Below are 15,020 nucleotides of genomic sequence, written 5' to 3' on the forward strand. Positions count from 1 at the left end.
ACAATAATAAAGGGCAACGTAGGTTCTTATAGCTATGTGCAACTACAGCTATCCTTTTGCAATCTGTACAAAGGATTGAACAGGGTACAGAGAAAAGCTGGGAAGTAGCAAAGAATGTGTGAAAGGGATAGAAAGTAGTTCTGTATTATATGCGGAGTGGTAGAAGGGGCCGAGCATGCATCAATTCAGCCTGCAACGTAATTAGGGACTTCGACTAGGGATGTTAAAATTTGTTTATTTTTGTAAACATGCAATAGCTGAAATTTTCAGTGGCTACCATTTTAAACACAGGGGGCAGGCAAGAGCCGGGGCTCTTGATGCACCCGCCTCCTCCCAGCTGCTGCCTCTGTGGAAGGCAATAGGGAAGGGAGGGATTAGGCAGTTTTGCAAGAACTGACATGCCAGGTGCTGGCTTAAATGCTGCCTCCACACCTGCACCAGCTCCCACCTCCCCCACACTGCTTCTGATACAGAAACAGCGGGCAGGGAAAATAGAGTGGCCCTGTGTGTAACTGTGTACATGGATACACATTTGCATCCCTAACTTCTACATCTCCATTTACTCCTCAATCAAATTTATCATCCACTCCTGACCCATTCCCTTAAAGGCCACAACTCTTGAAGCATAAGAAACAATGATCAAAAGCTTGATTCTTAGTGCATGCACTGCATTGAATCGCTGTAGTAAAATGCATCTCATTTTCATTACCGATCAGTTTGTGACTGTTCCTTGGTAAGCACATGGTTTGGCAAATGTCCTATACATGGGGTGTTCAGCCTGGACAGGTGGGGAGAGGGGTGGGAGAGCACGCGCGCACGCACGATGGAGCAAACAGCCTACATCTTTTTAAGGGGGTTACTATGAGCAAGGAGGGACAATATGGTAAATCTGTCATTTTATGCAGATGGAGGTCACTGAAACAAAGAATAAGCAAGGATGCAAAAACGTACGTCTCCTGTGTAAGTACAGATTCAGACCAAGTCCCTTTGCTGCTCAACTGTGTATCACTTTGTTCCCTGTACAACTGATTGGCGCAGAAAAGTTTCCCATGGAACAATGCAGCTGTGGCAAGGAACCCTTGGCAGAGGACTGACAAGTACCCTCCAGGAGGATTTCCTAGAAATCTCTCTAGAAGATTCAGTGTACATTAGCACACTGTTCCATTACACTGCTCAGCTGCACAGGAGAACATGAATTACATAAGAATGGCCACACTGGGTCAGACCAAAGGTCCATTATCCCAGTATCATGTCTGCCAATAGTAGCCAATGCCAGATGTCCTAGAAGGACAGAACACAACAGGTAACCATCACTTGATCCCTCTCCTGTCACCCATTTCCAGACAGACAAAGGCTAGGAACACCATTCCTACCCATCCTGGCTAATAGCCATTGATGGACCTAACCTTCATGAATCTATCTAGCTCTTTTTTGAACCCTGTTAAAGTCCTAGTCTTCACCACATCCTCTGGCAAGGAGTTCCACAAGTTGACTATATGCTGAGTGAAGAAACACTTCCTAGTTCTTATATTGTGGGAATAAATAACTTTTCCTTATTCACTTTTTCCACACCAGTCATGACTTTATAGACCTCTATCATATCCTCTCATAGTCTCCTCTTTTCTAATACAGCTAGTCTTGCACATTTCCATCCCTTTTCCCCTTTTAGAATATACAGAGCAAAGGATAGCTCTACCTCACAGAACTGAGCAGCATCAACTCAAGAAGATAACTTATCAAAGCTCTCTTCTCTTGCATCATTCAAGCAAGAGATGGCCTGCTGGGATTGGCTCAGGCCCCCCTCTTCCTTCTGAGGGGAAAAGAGACTTGCTACACCACCCAACAACCCTTCTGCATGTCCAGCATCATCCTCCAACTCTACCTCCTAATCTACAACTTTGCCCTTGGAGTTTATTCTGCCATCCACTGCCTCTAGCAACACCGAAGTATCCAAAGTATGTGTCGGTGATGAACACATATGAACATGTGATCATACGAACATCACCTACAGCCCCCAACTTAAACCTGTCCAACACATTATCAATAAACTACAGCACTGGTCCCCAACGTTTTGGGGAGGCCGGGCGCCTGGGGTCAGGGCCACTCACGTGCTGGGCGTATGGGGGCGGGGCCGCTCACAGGCCACGTGACTGGGGGCGGGACCAAGCATGTGCCGCACACCTGGGGCCGGCACCGGGATGTGCGGTGCACCCGGGGCCAGGGCCAGCACCGGCAAGCGCCGCGACCCTGGGGCAGGGACCGCCCATGCACCCAGGGCTGGCACCTGCCACATGCCAAGGGGGGGGGGGAAGGGGGACAGCCCAGATTGCTCTGCGGGCGCACATAAATGGCCCGCCGGGTGCCATGGCGCCCGCGGGCACCACGTTGGGGACCACTGAACTACAGCCTATACTGGAACAGGATACTAAACTCCGAGAGGCTCTGGGCGACAGACCCATAATCTCCTATAGACAACCACCTAACCTCAGGATGATTCTTACCAACCACCACAGGACATACCACACTAATACCAACCCTGGTATCTTCCCTTACAACAAACTCCGTTGCCAGCTTTGTCCACATATTCACTCTGCTGATACCATTATTGGACCTAACTAAGTGAGTTATAAGATCAAGAACACACATTCCTGCACATCCAAAAATATAATTTATGCTATCATGTGCCAAAAGTGTCTGTCTGCTATGTACATTGGACAAACGTCTCAGACACTTTGCCAAAGGATGAATGCCCATTAAACAGATATTAGACAGGATCACAAAGAAAAAACTATCAGAGGGGTAGCCGTGTTAGTCTGAATCTGCAAAAGCGACGAGGAGTCCTGTGGCACCTTATAGACTAACTGAAGTGTAGGAGCATAAGCTTTCGTGGGCAAAGACCCACTTCGTCAGATGCATTCCACTACATGCATCTGACGAAGTGGGTCCTTGCTTACGAAAGCTTATGCTCCTACACTTCAGTTAGTCTATAAGGTGCCACAGGACTCCTCGTCGTTTTTACAAAGAAAAAACAGTTTCTTGCCATTTCAACCAGAAAGGACATTGTCTCAACGATTTGATTACCTGCATCCTGTTTCAAAGGCCTTTTAAGAATATACTCAAAAGAGAATCCTCTGAACTGTCATTCATGCTCAAATTCGACACTTTACACTTAAGTTTGAATAAAGACTCCAATTACCTTACCCATTACAAAGATAGCTTCCCCAATTATCACCTCTAATATCATTAGCTCACAGACATTTACCTCCCCCCACATCCCTCTTCTGTTCTGAAATTTGATTTGTCCTTTTCATGTGTTCATTTTTTAATTGTATCCTTTGGTATATATGGTTGTGACAATTTTCTTACACAATTTGATCTGAGGAAGTAGGTCTGGCCCACGAAAGCTCATCACCTAATAAACCATCTTGTTAGTCTTTAAAGTGCTACATAGTCCTGTTTTTTGTTACTAGCTCTAGGCTGGCAAATCCTACAGAAGAAACAATTGATTTTAGCTACACTTGCTCTTTGCTGTTATTTGGGAACTTGGCATTATCTTAAAATTAAGCTTTTTATTGAAATATGAAATGAACAAAAGTACATCAGATTATATTATTTTAAGATTAAATTCCATTTAGGTTAAACTGTCTCATTCAGTTTAACATTCTTCAGAACTGAGAATACTAATTGCAGTCTAGAGTCTTCGATGAACAGAGTTCGTACTTTCCCACATCAAAAACTCCATCCTTAGGATTCCCTAACCAAAGAAGAGAGTGGTAAAAGTCTTCTTTTGCACCTCTTAAATAATCCCAAACAAATATACACATATACAGCATATTTTCCTCAAGTATAGCTTCATAATTTAGTCAAGTGTAAAACATTTAACCTAAAATGTATATGTATTGCTCCTCTGAAAACTATTTTCCTACCAAAGATGCAACTCTAAAATGTTAGCCACTTCAAATGTAAGGCCTGTTAACAGAAATTAAATCATGATTTTTCTCATCCCTTTCTCCTGCAGAAGTGGATGAACACTCAGGAAAAGACAACTGTATAAACAGATGGGAAAAATGTAATGCTTACACGTTGTTCAAAGTATGAAAGTTTGAAAACAGGACATTATTATGGAAGCCATTGTACAACTTTAGATGGTTGCACTACTATATAAAGTATATACAATCTGCAGAATAAAAATATCAGTAAAAATTCAAGGAAGTCAATTATTAACTATAATAAACTGCAGATTTCTTGATCGTAAAAGTTAGAAATGGTTTTAAAACAGGTGACAGAGTACTAGCAAACACTGCAGAAATCAAAGTAAGGGGTTTCTATTTCAAATAAGGAACTTAACTAGAGCGTCAGAACAATTTATATAGCTGAGCTCACACTTTGGAAAAGATGACTAGTAAAGGAAAGGGAGTGATCATGAACATGAACATATTCTATATTTATCCTCTGTGCCCTTGTGTGCTCACTGCATTCAAGAGAAAAATGCAGACAACACATTATTCATATGATTATGACCCACAGTGCTTACCTGATACACACCAAATGACTAGTAAGGATATATACCAAATAAGGGGACATTAAACAACTTGGGCTATCAATATTGCTTATTTAAAACATTTCATTGGTGTGGGTATGATGAAGAAAAACCTTTTATAAAGAAGGAAGATTATAATCTTCAGTAGTGATCCAGCTAACCAAGCTGATGGATGAGACTAAAAAATCCTTTGATTTCTACACGTTATAAGCTTTCATCCGTGTTTCAAAAGTCATATCCAAAAAACAAACTCTTCAGGACTGTTTATCACAATGATGAGGTATACTGAGGAAGTTGAGATTAAATAAGAATAAGTATGCAAGTATTTTAATTAAATAATAGTAAACAATGCTGTTTGAAGAATCCATGTTACATCTGAATAAAGGTAAACTGAAGAATGGTCTACCTAGATCCACTTCAATTCCTCAACCAAAGGTGTGAAAAATCAATGCCCTTGAGACAAAGTGATGCTGACCTAAGCCCTGCTGTAGACAACAATCTTTCTGTCAACCTAACCATGGTCTCCCAGGGAGACTTGGTTTTAGTATAGTGATGGAAAAAAATCCCTACCAGCTGCCATCTCCGTAGTATCTTCTACACTGAAGTGCAGCAGCACTTCTAGCATAAACGTTTCCTGACTGGTTTCTTCTCTGCCTCCACTTGTCATTGTCCACTTCTGGCAAAAAGTAACAGCACTTGAATGCAAATCCAATCTGAATTTGTGACAAGTGTGATTTAATTTGTTTATTTTTACAAGGAAAAATGACTTTGGATCTAGCTATTTATGAAATTTCTTTTACTGGTAATTATAAAATAGCCAACACAGTGTAACACACCTAAATCAGTTACAAGAAGGCTATTTTTTTTAAATATTATCCAAATATATTAATAACCTAAACTATTTGTTCCCCATACTAACATTTTTATGCAATAGTTTAATATAACAATAAAGAAAGTCATTAACCCTTTCAGACCGTAGGTTCAGATAATAAAAAAACCTGTATTTTTTTCAGTTTATACAGGAAGCTACCAGTCAAGACACACTAGAACAGAATATTTTAGAATCAAGACTGCTAAAAATCCTCCACTGATTTTTTTTGTGTACTAAAGTCTCTGGATGCACTTAGCTTCATTTGATCAGTATTAATATTTTACCCGCATTGGAAGAGAAGATACCCATAATTTGATAAAGGAAGAATTTTCCACATGCTTATATTTTCCTGCATCCTAGGGTTACCAAGTGCAGATTTTAGGCTCATGGCAGCCAATCAAAAACTTATGTTCTGGTCTTTCACCCAATTCCAATGATATACCCCATTATTCCAGACTGGGTTTTTTCCAGTGCTGAAACTTTAATGCAAAATATGGCAGCGTGCAAAATTTAAATTCAACTAAATAGGAATACATCCTGATAGAACCAAAAAGAGGAGAATAATTTATCCTTTATGTATAATTAGACAAGTTACATCCTAGGATAGAGGCCAGAAAGCTAAGTAGACCCTCACTGTGAGGTCACTTTACAAATATAAAACAAACAGAATAAAGGAAGGTTCATTTAACTTCAGTCCCAACAATCAAAAAACTTGAGAAGTTGACCAACTTGAGATAGTTCTCAGTAAGTTGCTATTCAGAGAGCACATATGCTCTCAATTCCGCACCATTCCAGCACTAGAAACTTTTGCCTGTATGACAATGCGCATTATGAATGCGACTTTTTTTTTTTAAACACAACATTTCTACACCAGCCAAAAGCCTAATATATATTTAGGTGTGACAATTAGGATCCTAAGAGAACAGAAGTTTTAAACTCCCCAAAAATGAACAGTTAAGCAAACTGATTGCATACTGTATTATACTACAAAAGCATATTGTGTAAGGTCTTACGAAAGCTTGTAATGTTCTCAACATGGTCATTATGAAGATTGCACAGACAGACTAGTTATGAATATATGTATTTATGTATATAGGACACTGCTCATAATCTGCGCCCCTTAAACTGTACTTCACAGCAGGGCAGTGAGCTGTCAAGGCGGGAGAGGCACTACGTAAGCCAAGTGTTTATACAAAATAGGCTTCAAACAACATGAGGCCAGGAAGAGACATTAGAGTTAATAGGAAGATAGTAAAATCATCCAAGCTATCAAATCAAGAGGTAATTTACCCACTCTGAATAATCAAGAGTTACCATGGACTGGGGGCAGAGGGGAGAAAAAGGCTTACACAAATAGGATTGGTACCAAGGTTTTTTTAATCCAAAACTGGAGGGACAGTCTTTGGCCAAGCAGCTTATTGTGAATGGTGGATCCCTTCTATAGCTAGAAGGTATGCTGAGAAACCATCTCAAGGCCATATGTAACTTGCAATAACAAAAAGATTTTCCCTAATATGAAAGTGTAAAACTTGAAGTTGCATTTTTATGTTTATTTTCTGTGTAACTTGAATGTTTGATTTCCCTTATTATTTTATCATTGTTTTTCCTATTGGATAAATTTTTGTTTTTCCCCCCCGGTTAGGTCTCTGGTGTACAAAGTACACGGAGTCGCTATGATATTGCAAGCTGATATATGAGAGGCTGGCTTCATGCCTTCAGGGGTGATGAAGCATGGGAATGGTTGGAGTCTCTGGTACTTAAGAACTCTGGAAGAATTTGAGGAAACTTGAGACTGGAAGGAGAGTTGGTGTCTGGCAGTCTATATCCTATGTGCGCCCCTTTTTGTAAAGACTTTGTTAAATTTTGTACAAAGCGTATTGTGTAAGATACTGTTGAAAATTCATGATTTGCTGATCATTAGTTTCCTAGTAAAATGTGTGGTAATATGGTTTGTAAAGATATGAATTCCACAGTATAATATTCCCAAGACATGTTCCATCACACCCTGGAGGGCATCAAAAACAAGTTCCTCAGAGACAAAAAGATTAGCCAATGCTTCAGCAAGGCATCAATCAAATCAAACAGACTACCACTTAATCAAGTGGCAACTCTTCAGCAGGGAAAAGGGTGCAGGAAAAAAAAACAAACACAAAAACAAACTTGTTTTTTCTGTGCCAAAATATAGGAGTCCCATGTTTCCTTAAAGGCTAACAAATTTATTTGGGCATAAGCTTTCATGGGCTGGAACCTATGTCGCCAGATGCATCAGCCCATGAAAGCTTATGCCCAAATAAATGCAAAAAGTAAATGCAAAAAGTAACGAGGCTAGTGAGAGCCAGCATAAAATCTTATGTTTGTGGACTTGCTACTGGTATTAATGACCTCTGAACAGTTTAAAGATCCCAACCCAAAGTTATAGGGCAGCAAGTGACAAAATCCTTTGGTTGTCTCAGACCCCAAAACATTACAAAACATAGAGGCATAAAGTGCTTTTGCTGGCATAGCTTATTTTGTTTTGAGAAAACATCATAAGTTTTATCACCAAAAGTAAGTTTTGCTGGTATGAGCTGCATCTAAATTAGATATAGATAACGTAGAACTGTACCAGCAAACATTAGGCTGAGCCACCAGTTAACTGTAACCACAGTCCTAGAAGCATCTGATCTGAGTCAAAGTTGTGTCACCTCAGACTTCAGAAAATAATTGGGCAAAAACAACATTCCAATTTGAGCAAAAGATGTGAACATTTTAAAAGAATTAAAATATGTGCAAGACAAGTTCTTCTGATGAATAATTGTTTATGGAGATAGGATACTGCACTCAGGATACTTCACTCGAACGGATATGTGATTATAGTTAGAAGATCGTTGGGACTCACTAAATTTATTGGCAGAGTATCCTCTAGAGGAGCATTGATGAGAAACACTACCTACACCCTAGATGTTAGCTTACAGAAGGCTGTGAACTTTTCTAATGAAGTGTTAAGCAATTTTCTTCCCACAAACCAAGCTGGCAGATTAAACTGGAAATGGGTCCTAGACACTTCTGATTAAGTCAGAGGGCTGAGTTTGGCATTCTTGCAGTTAAATGAGTCATGCATATCTGTAAAATACAGAATCCTTAACACAGAATTTTAGGAGTTTAGAAAGACCAACTTATGAACAATATTATCTATACCCAAAGACTTGTTTATTGGCAATTAGAACACCAAATTAAATAAATCAGTTTTGAAAGTATTTTGATGAAACCTGTTATGTGGTAGCTCTTAATTTTAGTTTGAGTTTCCTATACTGATTTAATTTAAAGTCAATTCATTACTGAATTGACTAAAAAATATATAGCCTTTTAATCTGAAGCAAGAGAGATGACATAAGGGTTTCATCAATTTAACCAAATCATTTAAGCAATTTAAATTGTAGCTAAAACTGTGAATGGACGACCCATACACTAATCCAAGATGATTTGCATCAAACTTTTTATGCCCCTTACAAAAAAAAAAAAAAAAGTAATTCTCACAGACAAAATTTCAAATACCATACAAATAGGGACACCTTCTCTCCCCTACTTTCCTCAGAAATAGCTTATCTGGGGTTTTTTTTAAACTCCCTAAAAAATTAACCGCATTCTCTCTTCCCCCAACCCGCAAATGCCAAACCAAGAAAAATAATTCAGCCAAAAGGTGGAAGTTGAGTGATTGAAAACTAATTAGAATGAAAAGTTATATCCAACCATTACCATAATATAAGAAGGAAGAAGAGCAGCAGTCTCCAGTTAGATAGGGTATCTAATCTAACTGGGAGAGATTTGCAGTGAAAATATTTTTTTTAGTTGAATTCTTTATATGTTTTACCTAAATAGCATCAAAGGGTGCATCTACACTGCACTGTTATTTCGAGATAACTAGCATTATTTTGAATTAGCAACATGAAATAACTTCGAAATAACAGACAGCTTACTCCGAAATCTGTAAACCTCATTCTACGAGGAATAATGTCTATTCCAAAATAACTAATTTTGAGGCTTCTCTGAAATGAAGACATGCTATTTCAAAATAAGCTATTTCAGAATAACTATTCCAGAATTTATTATTTTGAAATAAGCATGTATTGGTAGATGTACACAAAGATATTTACGAACATTATTTAGAAGTTTAATAAGTTAGTGAGCCTTAATGCATGGCTACCCCTTTTCAGCCTGCCAAGGCTAAGACGACATCAGCAGACCAGTACAAATACTTCCAGAACTAGAAAACTTTACTATTTATTGAATCAGAATAACACCAGTTACTATATGCCGATGATAAGGTTTTTTTATTGAAAATTTCAACAGGCCTCTGCCAATAATGATCTTGATTGTCTTTATATTGTACTTTGAGATCTGGTTCTCAGTTAGAATAAGACCATCATGATATTTGAGAAGAACACTCTTCAAAAAGAGTAGAAGGCCACCTTGTAGAGTAAGTATCTGCTTTTACTTGTTTAGGGATAAAGTTTCAACATTCGGGCTATTCATCATATTATTATAAAGACATAAAACAAAAGGTTTTTAGCTCTGCTCAAAAGGTGCTTTGTTCTACCTGCTTACATAGAGGGAACAAAAGTGCCCCAGTGCAAAGAATTTTCAATACTGAAATAAATAAGGCAGATTCTCTATGGGAGCAAAGTTTGATTTAGAGATCAAATTACAGCCTTCAAGATCATTCAAAATAATTTTGAGGAGACTCAATTCCTCCACTTTCTACCCCCTACCTTGTTTTCATGTTCCAAGCCAGGTATGTTTAATAGTAGAGTTGTACACAGTAGAGCTTGTATTACTTTCTAACTGCTGTACTTAAAGGTAGATCTAAAAAATTTCCTGCACATCTTTATTTTTGGCACAAATCTAGAGTGTTGGAAGACCTTCCTCATTATTTTTGGACTGCAGAATTGTCCAGCTTCTGAAGGCATGTCTACACTTGCACCTTCTTTCGAGAGGGGGCTGCAAATGAAGACATTAGAAATTGCAAATGAACCCGGGATTTAAATATCCTGCGTTTCATTTGCATATTCACGTTATGGCACTATTTTGAAATCACACATGCTATTAAGATGCAGTTATTTCAGGAGAAAACCCTTCTCTCGAAATAACTCGTAAACCTCATTGTATGAGGAATAAGGGTTATTTAGAAAGAAAGGTTTTCTTTCGAAATACCCTATTTTGAAATAAAAAACGCTGTCTAGACGTGGTTATTTCAAAATAGCGGCCAAACGTAATTATGCAAATGAAGCACAGGAAATTCAAATCCCCACTTCATTTGCAATGTCACTCAGCTGAATTTGCATTCCTCTCTCGAAAGAGGAATGAAGTGTAGACATATCCTGAGAGAACAGTGGGTTTAACCTCTTTGGGGGTTGGTTTGTTTGGGGTTTTTTGTCATCTCAAAAGATGCTTGTAGCATTTGCTTAATCCCTAGTATAGTAAAAGCTGTGTTATCCAGCACTTATAAACCACAGATCTACTAACCCATATTTCTGATACCTCCCGATAAATATCTTCCATCTAGTAAACTAGGGATATGAAAGTGTAACTGTGTACACAGATAACCTATGAGCCTGGGCTCATTTGTTAGCCTTCATGGTTACATGCAGGCTCCTGATGTGTGTGGGGATCTGGCTCCCACTGCACACCAGCTCCCAGGGGGCCACATGCCCCCTTCGCACTGCTTTCTCTGTATCCTCTGAAATTTTCAGTAGTTACATGTTTACTTGATTAAACGCATTTTAACATCCCTACGAGCAACCGGGACTGGAATACTAACCAGGTGATTAAGCAATTGCACATTCTGCACTATTTTCATGCTAAAGATGCAGAAGACAAGTAAGGAGGCTGATAAGGTTTTAATCAAAAAAGCAGCTTCCAGGGTATATCAGAGCCAATGCAGATTCAGCCCAATCTTATATACCTAAAGTGATAATTGATGATGATGACGACTCTGAGGCACTGCAAGATCCTGAAGTGCCTTCAGAATCAAAGAAAGATTAAATTATGTTCATAGTTCTAGTGTTAAATGTATTTTTAGTGATCTGGCTGTAAACCATGCACTACCCACCCATTGTGACATGTGTCATAAGATACGTTTCAAAGGAGTAGAAGTGTTTGTCTGTTTGAGTAAAAACAACAAAGAATCCTGTGTCACCTTTAAAGATTCACAAATGTATTTTACTGGAGCCCACTTTTTATGCATCTGAAAAAGTGGGCTCCAGCCCACAAAAGCTTATGCCCAAATAAATGTTAGTCTTTATGATGCCACAAGAGACTTCATTGTTTTTTCATAAGATAACCTACTGTATTGAAAACTTGACCTGTATACACCCGATTCAAGAAGCCAACCATTCTTTACAGTCCTACTACTGGATTGGCTAGTACCTGTATACTATTTTATACTTTATTCATTTTATTGTATTCTAATTCTTTGAAAATTGGTATTCCATTGGAAAGTATAACTTAGTTAATCAGAATATTTGATTAATTGGCACCCCCAATATGCTGGATAATTAACTTTTTACTATAGTCATTAAATTGGCAATTTTTGCTCTTCTAGCACTGTATTGAAGAGGACTTTTTATGCAGTTCTGAGTAATATTTTAACGGATTATATTGACATTTCTGATTTAGACTGTATATGCTTTTCTTTTTTAGTATTTGCAAGATGTATGTCACACGCAAGCTAATAAAACTGAAATTAACTGTAATTGAATAAATGATTAGAAAGGGGAAAGAGCATTGACATTAGCAATCCCCCTTACAAATTAGATATCCTAAAGTCTTCAACTATATTATGTGAGGTTAATATATCCAATATTAAATAAATGCATATTAATACAGTTAATCAAATAAATTTCATGATCAATAGTAAAATATGCTCAAGAAAAAGATGCTTAATCATATTTTATCACCCAAAAATGAGTTCTGACTACTTAAAATATGTTTCTAAATGTAAACCAAAGCAAGTAAACAACCTGAGCTTTGTTTTGCATTAAATACCCAAGAAACAAAACCTGTTTTGTTTAGTGTTTATTGTAAATCTGCTGAAACACTGAGAATAAGGAAATTCACACACAGGTTCCTAGGGATTTAACAGTTACATAAAAAAATGTTTTAGTCTACTTAAATCCAATTGAGAGAAAACTAGGTTTTTATATTCATGTTTTCATGAAAATTATCTTTGCTCCAGGAATAAAATCTAATAACTCTATGATCAGACACTTCTGAGTACTCTTCACTACTTCTAAGCAAGATAACAAAGATAGCTTGATTTAGATTCACTGAAGGCTTTGACATCTAGGATCTACTTAATTAACATGGTTTGTCTACTAGTTTCAGAATGGAATTGTGACCAAGTTATATTTGCCCCAACCCCCACCTGAATGCCAGATAAAGCTTAGCTCTAATCACTTTTCACCAGATTTATATTTGCTTTGTAATTTAACCATTTATTGTTATGCAATATGCACAAGTGGGCTGTGGAATTTTTATAGCATGTGGGGGGGACTCAAAGAAAAAGGTCAATAATTCCTGCCCTATTCGGCTTTGAAAAATCCCAACTTTGGTTTCAAATTGTAGTTGATGTTGTTTACATAGAAGAGTCCTGAAATCCCAACTCTTGAATTAGAACCAGTATCCTAACTTAGATTGTCGTGTACGATATAGCCAATGTCAGCAAAACTTATATTGCTACTGTGTGTAAATATTACACTCTCCAGAGAGACACAAGTTATACGAACATAAGCATTTGTGTGCACAGAGCTATATCAGGAGGAGAACTTCTCTCACGGTCATACCTACAGCCTCAGGTCTGTTCCCTGATGAACTTGAGGATGCAGTTCTCTCCCCATTGCCAAAAAACAAACAAACATTATGTAATCCCTAAAACAAACCAGAGGCATTGGTGCCATCTGTGAAACCCAAAGCCAACAGGGAAAAACTTTGAAGGCATAAATGTATTTCTTGATCTCTCTCTGATAGGCTACGTCTACACTGGCCAGCCTTGAGCAAGACCATATGCAAATAAGGAACGGCGATGAATATTGCCAGGCCTCATTTGCATACTTAATGAGCTGCCGGTTTTGCGCAAAACCCCCCTCTTGCGCAAGAACCGGTCTGCCGCTTATTTTCAAGCAGTGTAGACTGCTCCTTCTTGCGCAAAAGCCCCTTGAACAAAAATGGAGGCTCATTAAGTATGCAAATGAGGCACAGCAATGTTGTTCGTGCGCAAGACTGGTCAGTGTAGACGTAGCCATAGTGTCTACAATCTAAAAGTATTACAACATAGGGTTCTTCAGTGAAGCATAAGATAGTAAGCAGCCTATACAAATTAAATTATTATAGCAATATAAATTATTGTTGCTATATTTCAATATTTTAAATCAAACAACTGAAACAAGTTAGTACAACCAACACACAAATGCTTGTATTTAAAAAGAACCTGAGTAGCACTGGGACATTTACTTCAATCCTAATGGGTAGCAGGTTTAAAACTAATAAAAGAAAGTTCTTCTTTGTACAGCGTGTAGTCAACCTGTGGAACTCCTTGCCAGAGGAGGCTGTGAAGGCTAGGACTATAACAGAGTTTAAAGAGAAGCTAGATAATTTAATGGAGGTTAGGTCCATAAAAGGCTATTAGCCAGGGGATAAAATGGTGTCCTTGGCCTCTGTTTGTCAGAGGCTGGAGAGGGATGGCAGAAGACAAATCATTGATCGTGTCTTCGGTCCACCATCTCTGGGGCACCTGGTGCTGGCCACTGTCGACAGACAGGATACTGGGCTAGAAGGACCTTTGGTCTGACCCAGTACGGCCATTCTTATGTTCTATAAAGGGGTACAATTCTATTAATGCAAATGCACTTATTAAAAATATCAGCACTTATGCTTCTGTATGAGACACTGAGGTCAATTTTACTTTTGTTTTTTAGATAAAGCCAGGGATGGAAAATACCACTTATGATTGACAGAAGAAACCTTTCCCTTGAGAGATTAAAAGCCAAACTGAACAACATACAGGAGAAGAAGAAAAAAAGGCAAGACTGGGAAACAACTCAGCAGTGGCCAGGGTGGAGGACAGAGAGGAACATGACCTAATCTGACTTCTCCATTTCCAATTTCTGATTCTTTGAGATGATTAGGGCTTTCAGGTAGCCCAACACTCAAGATCATCTCATCTGAAGAAGTGGTTTTTGCCCACAAAAGCTCACGATACTCTATATAATTTTGTTCGTATATATGGTTGTGCCAATTTTCTTCCACTATTTGATCTAAGGAAGTGGGTCTGGCCCACGAAAGCTCATCACCTAATAAACCATCTTGTTAGTCTTTAAAGTGCTACATAGTCCTGTTTTTTGTATAGGACCACTTGTTTGTAAAAGCTTTTTTTTTTTTTTTTAAGGGTTAGCTTTGCAACTTTGAGTAAATTACAACTTATTTACCTCCCTTTCCCAAAGTGTAAAATGGGTGTAATACTTATGTTACAAAAGCTCCAGGGAGTAGTAGAGTTAGTCTGTCCAGAATAAACTTAAAAAAAACAAGTAGTCTGCTAGCACTTTAAAGACTAACAAATAGATGATAGAAATGTAG

At 38.2% G+C, this 15,020-nt stretch overlaps 1 protein-coding gene across 2 annotated transcripts in view; it reads right to left on the reverse strand.

Annotated features, from left to right (window-relative positions):
* The window catches only part of SLK (STE20 like kinase), a 63,082-nt gene that overhangs the window by 46,875 nt on the left and 1,187 nt on the right, over positions 1 to 15,020 (reverse strand). The window lies entirely within an intron of this gene.

This window comes from Pelodiscus sinensis, chromosome 8 (genome assembly GCF_049634645.1).
Source record: "Pelodiscus sinensis isolate JC-2024 chromosome 8, ASM4963464v1, whole genome shotgun sequence".
Lineage (NCBI taxonomy): Eukaryota > Metazoa > Chordata > Testudines > Trionychidae > Pelodiscus > Pelodiscus sinensis.